Consider the following 7,623-nt stretch of genomic DNA (forward strand, 5'->3'; position numbering starts at 1 on the left):
AATAAATAAAGTTCTTTTATCAGCCATGCTGCTGCAATCACGGACGGCGCTGCTAAAGGGGAGCCGGTCTCAGTTGCTATTTTTGTGTGTGCTTAATAGTTTCTTGAGACACTTCTCCACATCCCTGGGGGTCGGAGACTGTTTGTGCCCTGAGTGAGGACAGAAGGAGCAGCTTTAAGGTTTGTCTCTCCAAGCTCTGCTGCCTGGCTGGATGCACCTTTGAAAGCTGGTGAGGGAACAGTCCAGCACAAGGGCCAGCTCAGGTCCCAGCTTTCCTGCTGACAAGGATTTCAAATAGAGACTTCTGAGCACTGAGGCTGAACTTTTCCAGAGCAGCCACTAGCTATTTGCCTGGCCTAAAACACTGAGCTTGAGTAAGCTGAGCTCACTAGGATTTCCAGGTGACACAGACACCCTGAAAATCGCACTCACTCGGCTCCTGGAGGGCAGGCTGCTGCCTTGTTATTCCCCCTCCCTCAATTTGGGAACTGCAAATAGACCGCTCAGAACTTGGCTGCAGGTAAGGTCAGTGCCAAAAACCTCCACCAAACACACCGGGTGTTTCTGGGCAGTCTGGGCACTATCCAGTTCCTCACAGACAAGATTCATGCACCTGCTGCTCCTGGCACCTCTTCTGCAAGCTTCCCCTTGTGAAACTTTGCTCTGGATTTCTCCTTTAGCCCACGCGCTTTCTTCCTGCACATGAATCAAGGGCTTCCCAAAGAACATCCTGACCCCTTGCAACTGCAGCCTTGTTCTTGAGCTAGGCTTAGATCAAGGCCGGTCGGTGCCGCGTTGCCTGGGCCTCTCAAAGATGGCTCTTGGGTTACGCTCTTGCACCTTTGAGTTCCTGGCCGCTCCTGGAAATCCAGCCCTGCAGCAGCAGGGCTGTTACCCGACGGATCACCTTGCTGACACGAGGCGAAAGTAAACAAGATTCTGCTCAGCACTGCAGAGACCAACTGCTCCAGTGTTGCCTGGCAGATGGGGCCCACGAGGGAGACCATCTGTTCCTGAGCATGGCCCGAAACTTCTCCCTGCAAGATCCTGGGCTGAAGATACCCAGCTGAGTATTAGAAGGGGGGTGGTTAGTAGATCGAGAGAGGTCCTCCTTCCCCTCTACTCCACCCTGGTGAGACCCCATCTGGAATATCGTGTCCAGTTCTGGACCCCTCAGTTCAAGAAGGACAGGGAACTGCTGGAGAGGGTCCAGCGTAGGGCAACAAAGATGATGAAGGGAGTGGAGCATCTCCCTTATGAAGAAAGGCTGAGGGAGCTGGGTCTCTTTAGTTTGGAGAAGAGGAGACTAAGCGGGGACCTTATTAATGTTTATAAATATATAAAGGCTGAGTGCCACGAGGATGGAGCCAGGCTCTTCTCGGTGGCAAACAATGATAGGACAAGGGGTAATGGGATCAAGCTGGAACACAAGAGGTTCCACTTAAATTTGAGAAGAAACTTCTTCTCAGTGAGGGTGGCAGAGCCTGGCCCAGGCTGCCCAGGGGGGTTGTGGAGTCTCCTTCTCTGCAGACATTCAAAACCCACCTGGACATGTTCCTGTGCGACCTCACCTGGGCGTTCCTGCTCCAGCAGGGGGATTGGACTGGATGATCTTTTGAGGTCCCTTCCAATCCCAAACATACTGTGATACTGTGAGTTCAATGGGCACAGAGGCACTGGGGAGCAGCCGTGACCCGCTTCAGCCCTTGGTGACCGAGCATCTTGCAGAGCCGAGCTAGGGCTCAGACCTTGATTCTGCGAGCTGTTGGATGCCTGCAGCATTCCTATTCCCTCTGTTACTTCTCTTTTCTTTCCTCTCTCCACATCTCCACCCTCTTTTCCTCTCTGCAGTCCTTCCCACATGCGTGCAATGCTTCGGTACAGTACGCACTCCCTGTTGCAGAACTGGGCAGAGGTGACATAGTTCCTTCCCCTGCAGCTGCCGCTGTCTCTGCCCTCTACCCACCCCGCTCTCCTTGTCCAAAAAAAGCACAACCGCCCTGCTCAAAGGCCATTTGCCTGATACCTGCCCATTGACAGCTCCTCCAGCACATGCTGGTGACACTGGAGGGGGTTAAAAAAAGGCACGCTGGGGAGGCGGCAGAAATGCTGTTAGAGCTCAGGGAAGGGGCTGGCATCTCAGAAAGAGAGAGAAGGGAATAACATCCAGGGAAGGGAGGAGAAGGAAGAGCAATCTGCTGATAGTCAGCACGTCTGAGAAGCTGGGAACATATTGCATTAAACCGATAATAACACCTTGAACAGCAGGGTGGTAGTTTCCATCTGGCCTCTCGTGTGCTAAGCTTGGTGTCTCTCATTTCTTCCCCCCTGCAGCCAGGGAATCTGAGGCAGAGAGTTGGTCACCCAGCGAGGCTGTGGCAGAGCAAGGATGGAACAGAAGAGCCTCAGAGCAACAGGAGGGTGCTGAGAAGCGGCAGCACAGCCTCTTGACTCTCCTTTCGCCCCAGCAAGATCCTCCTTAGGCTTGGGAGGTGGGAAGGCACTAGAGCTCTTCGCTTAATTAGTAGCAACAGCTGAAGTACTTGAGAAACAAAAGCTCCTCTCTCTCTCTCTGCCCCACTTTTACTTAGGAGCCAGGGGTGGGGAGCAAATTGCTTGGAAGCCAGAAAGCGCCCTGGATCTTGTCACCATGGCTGCACAGACACAGCCTCCTGTTATCTCCAGAGGAACAAAACCCTCCTCCCACCCTCTCATGTCTCAGCTGGAGCTGATAAAAGAGGAAGAAATAAACAAAACAAATAATAAGAATAAAAGTACCCCCAACCTAAACCAGCAAATAAATAGCCAGGGAATAAACCAGCCTTCTGCAAAACATCTTTGTTTCTGCAGTGGTTTTTTGGTTGCTGGAGAGCTGAAGGGCTCAAATGAGCATTTCAGGTTGTAGAGTCCACCTCAGCAACACCAGGATTTACAAAATCACAACTCAGCAACATCCCAGCCTGTGCCCTTGAGAATAACAGTCTCTAGCTATGCACACCTAATGGTATAATTTTGATTTATTTCTATGTGTGGATGTGTGTACCATTAACATGACTATATATAATCTTTATGTCTTCTTGTTTGGAACCCCCAGGGATCACACCTGTAAGTTTTCTGTGAGAGCGGGAGTCTTGCCTCTTGTCTGTGTGTTGCACCATGTGAGCAGAGCACGGCAGCAGGACTAAGCAATGACACAGAATTCAGTGCTACCGCAGTCAAACAGCTTCCAGCATCTGGGCACCTCTGCTCCCCACCACAGCACGGACAGGGGCTTTAGAAAGCAAAACCACAATGAAAAACAAAGTGGGACTTTGTTGTTGTGTTGTTTTTGTTGTGTTCGCACGACTAAAAGGCTAAAAATATGCCAAAAAGCATAGCGGTGAAGCAGTGAAAACTAGCAACCATGTATTTGTATTTTGAGAGAAATTAGGGCTATTATAGTTGCTCCAGACGGGCTTCCTACATAAACTGGGTAGATAATTTCACTTGGTGCTTCATGCATCAAAGCTCTGACCATCTGGCTGAACGCGAACATACCTTTTAGCAACATGTCGCATTTTGGCTTGATGCCTTCAGGGCCACCTCCCTACAACAGGCACTATTTCAGTGCTTAATTACACTTACTGTTAAAAAAGGACAACTTATTTTTAGCGTGTATCTTTCCAATATCGGTTTCTGGCCACTGAACGTTCTGCTGTCTGTGTTTGCATGTAGGAAGCGCTGTGTTTAAATCAACCCGAGAACTCCATAGGCCATGGAGTTGGCCCCCAGAATGACTCTAAGTTGACTTGGGTTTAAAAAAATACATTAATACGTGAACAAACAAATGAAGGAGAATGAGAATAACTCACAGTTCAAAGTTTAACCTAGTTTTCTCCTTTTGGCATTGGCTGGCACGCTCCCCATCACACTTGTGCTCCAGCCCCTTCCCCAGCTCCGTTATGTTCCCTGGACTCGCTCCAGCACCTCAAGGGTTTTCTTGGCGTGAGGGGCCCAGAACTGACCCCAGAATGCGAGGTTTGGCCTCCCCAGTGCCCACCACGGGCTCTGCTCTCGCACCCCTTGGCACGGCACAACTAGCTGATAATTTTGTTTCTGCAGGTAAAGTATTTGACCTCTCTGTCCCCCGCTGACCATGCGTCCCCTTTCAGTATTAGCAGCGCGTGGTTGGAGTGCCTGCCCCTCTGCTATCACACACATGCACCCCTCATCTCCCAGCACCCCCCGACTCCGAGCATCTGTGCCACTCGCTTGGCCTCTTTTCCTTTATGCTGCTCCCCTTCACCGTCGTGTGACTGCTATTGTGCGGTCCCCGCCGCACAAAAGCTAGCCTGACCTAATTTAAATCAGTGCTATTGAAGCCGTTCTTGTTTTATCTCCCAGCACAAGGGCTGCGCTCCCCATTTCAGAGGTAGCAGAAATGAATGGCTAATTGGGGGGGTATTGTGCGAGGCGGCCGTTGTCTCCCAGCCCTGATTGTCAGCTCCACAGTGCTCCGAGCTCCCCTCTCTTGTAAGAGCCGCGTAGGCTGTTTAGGGAGCGGAGGGAGGAAAAGGGGAGAAGGGGACTCCGCAGCCATCGCAGCGTGGCAGGGAAACAAAGCGGAGCATGGCCGCCTTGAGCATGCTGGTGAAAAGGCTGCCTGGGGGAGGGCTCGCTTGTTCAGAAAGGGCAGATGCTGGTGATAATAGTAGAGAATATCCATCCTTCACCTCCAAATAAGCCCCCTGCTTCGTTTTTTCTTGGGTATTTATGTGACAGCCCTTCCTAGCGTGCCGGCGACTGTCCTTGGGGCGGGGGGGAGGCAGAGGGGGCTCTGACCCAGCAGCAGAGCCGCGGGGTTGTAAGTTTTGGGAGCGGAGGAAGCAGGACAGGTCAGGGCTGGAGGGGAGACCGAGGCGCTGCCGGTCTCTTTGTCCTGCGGGGCAAAGTTTGAGCAGTCACTGACAATGGACCTTTGTGAGAAAAGCAACAACATCCCCGAGAGCCACTCCAGCAAGCCGCAACCAGTTTGTTTGGTCTCTCAAAGCCAGAGTTGCCCATGCCAGCAGGATCTAGAGCCCAGGATCATCTAAAGGCCACCAAAGCCCAGTGCTGCCTTAACAAGGGACCATGCAACATCTTAATTATGTAGGTTTGGGAGTTAACACCGTCTTTTGTCTGCTTTCTGCCTCCCACAGGTACCTGCCAAGAGCATCTTCGCTGGGGCTGCAGCTCTCCTTCCTCCACCGATCACCAGGCTGGAAGAAAACAAACTCCAAAGCATTTGAATCTTTTCTTTGATGGTCTTGGGTCACTTATAGATCCACATCCTCCTGCTCTAGGGAGTTTTGCCCCCAGCTCCCTCAGCTGGTGCACAATGCAAAGTTTGCCACCAGAGTCCTCTCCTGCAGGCAAAAAGAGGGTGCAACAGCGGGACATTTAATGGCAACATGAAGCAAACAAGTCCTGAGGCTCCAGGTTTTCATGGACTTTTAATGTAATGTTCTCATCCTTATCACAGGTCAAACCAGCATAAAGTACTGGCAAGTCCTGGAGTTAAAGGACAGGGGATAACTCTATCCTCTCTATCCTTTTTGGCCCCAAATCAAGAGATTAGCCACAAAAATGAAAAATTAAAAGTAGGTTCTATTAAAAGTAAGTTTTGTTAAAAGTAGGTTTTCTTGAAAGTGAGGTTCTTTTCACTTTCGTCTGGGTTTATGATTCCTTTCTCCCTTCTAAGCTTTTCTATGCAGCCAGTAGAGCACAAAACACACCTTGACAAATCAAAACAAAACAGGAAAAATACTTCTCACATTACCACCTGATTCCAAGGGCTGAGGTTTTACCTAAAATAGAATGATTGCCACGGGTGTACGTGTTGTTAACACTGCATCGTGATAAAAGAAGAGGAACTAGCATGTTCCAGAACCATTTGGGATCACAACAGGGTAAACTGTGATGGGAAACTCACAGCAGTGTGATACTGGCATCATGTCACCCTGCGCTGTCCCATCCTGTCACTCGACTCCCACTGCCTTGGAGAGACATCGCTGATGAGAACAGAGTCCGGCTCACTGTGCATTGAAGTTTCATTTGCAGGGAGGGAAAACTTTGCCTTAAAGAAGAGAGGCTGCCAAGGGCCTGTCCTGTTGCTCAGAAAACAGCCGGTCCTGTTCCAGCTCCTGCGCTGGATCCTCCTGAGCAGCTCTGCAGGGAAGTTGCCACTATTCTACCGACATCTGGTGGCAGCTGCCTTAGGAAAAAAAAAAATAATAAATGTTTCTTTCAAAGTGGCCCATCCTGCCCTCCCCTTGGGGGGAATCACAGAATCGCAGGATGTCAGGAGTTGGAAGGGACCTGGAAAGCTCATCCAGTGCAATCCCCCCATGGAGCAGGAACACCCAGATGAGGTGACACAGGAAGGTGTCCAGGCGGGTTGGAATGTCTGCAGAGAAGGAGACTCCACAACCCCCTGGGCAGCCTGTTCAGGCTCTGCCACCCTCACCCCCAACAAGTTTCTTCTCATATTCAAGTGGAACCTTTTGTGTTCCAGTTTGCACCCATTGCCCCTTGTCCTGTCACTGGTTGTCACTGCGAAGAGCCTGGCTCCATCCTCCTGACACTCCCCCTTTCCATCTTGATCCCCAGGAATGAGTCCCCCCTCAGTGTCCTCTTGTCCAGCTCCAGAGCCCTAGCTCCCTCAGCCTTTCCTCCCACGGGAGATGCTCCACTCCCTTCAGCATCTTGGTGGCTGCGCTGGACTCTCTCCAGCAGTTCCCTGTTGGGCCTGTCCCCCTTCTGAGGGGAGCAGCACCGACACGCAGCCGAGCACGACGCGGGGACACCTCAGCCGAGTGGGCCTCTGGACGCGCTAATTGCTCATTAACGTTAATCACTCGGAAGGGGTTCGGCTGAGGCAAGGCGGGGGAGGGGGGCGGGGGAGGGGGGGGGGGTTCGCGTCGTCGATGCCAACATTACCCGCCGCTCGAAAAACGTGCCCATGGAGGGTTTCCGTAGTGTAGCGGTTATCACGTTCGCCTCACACGCGAAAGGTCCCCGGTTCGATCCCGGGCGGAAACACCAACTTTTGAAGTTGGGTTCTTTTTTCCGTCGGTTTATTTTTTTCCCCGTCGGATTTACTGTCTTTTCCTTACGTTTATAGTTATTTCCCCCTGCGGCTCGAGGCTCCGCGGCTTCTCCGCCGGGAGCTTTAGTGGAAATAACGACACCACGTGCCGCGCCACCAGACAGCGCCCGCGTCCCGCCGAGCGACCACCGGGGTTCGGGTGGGTAAAAAGGCGGCCGGGTGGGGCGTTCCGCGTGCAGAATTGGCCGTGGAATCTGTGACAAATGTGAAAAAAAAAAAAGGGGAAAAAAGGGAGTTGCGTTGGCCGGGAATCGAACCCGGGTCAACTGCTTGGAAGGCAGCTATGCTAACCACTATACCACCAACGCCCGCTGAAAACTCCGTTCCCAGCCTCCCTCAGCAAACTCAACCACCTGGACCCAACCATACTCCAACAGCAGGGGGGGAGAGAGTGCAGCGAGCACCTACACTAGCACCACAATTGCCCCGAGGCGGCAATAAATGCCGAATTAGGGGCCTGTCTCGAAGGCTGAGTGCGGGAAAAACATACTGTT

The sequence above is a fragment of the Streptopelia decaocto genome, assembly GCF_964273445.1.
Source record: "Streptopelia decaocto genome assembly, chromosome: 24".
Taxonomy (NCBI): domain Eukaryota; kingdom Metazoa; phylum Chordata; class Aves; order Columbiformes; family Columbidae; genus Streptopelia; species Streptopelia decaocto.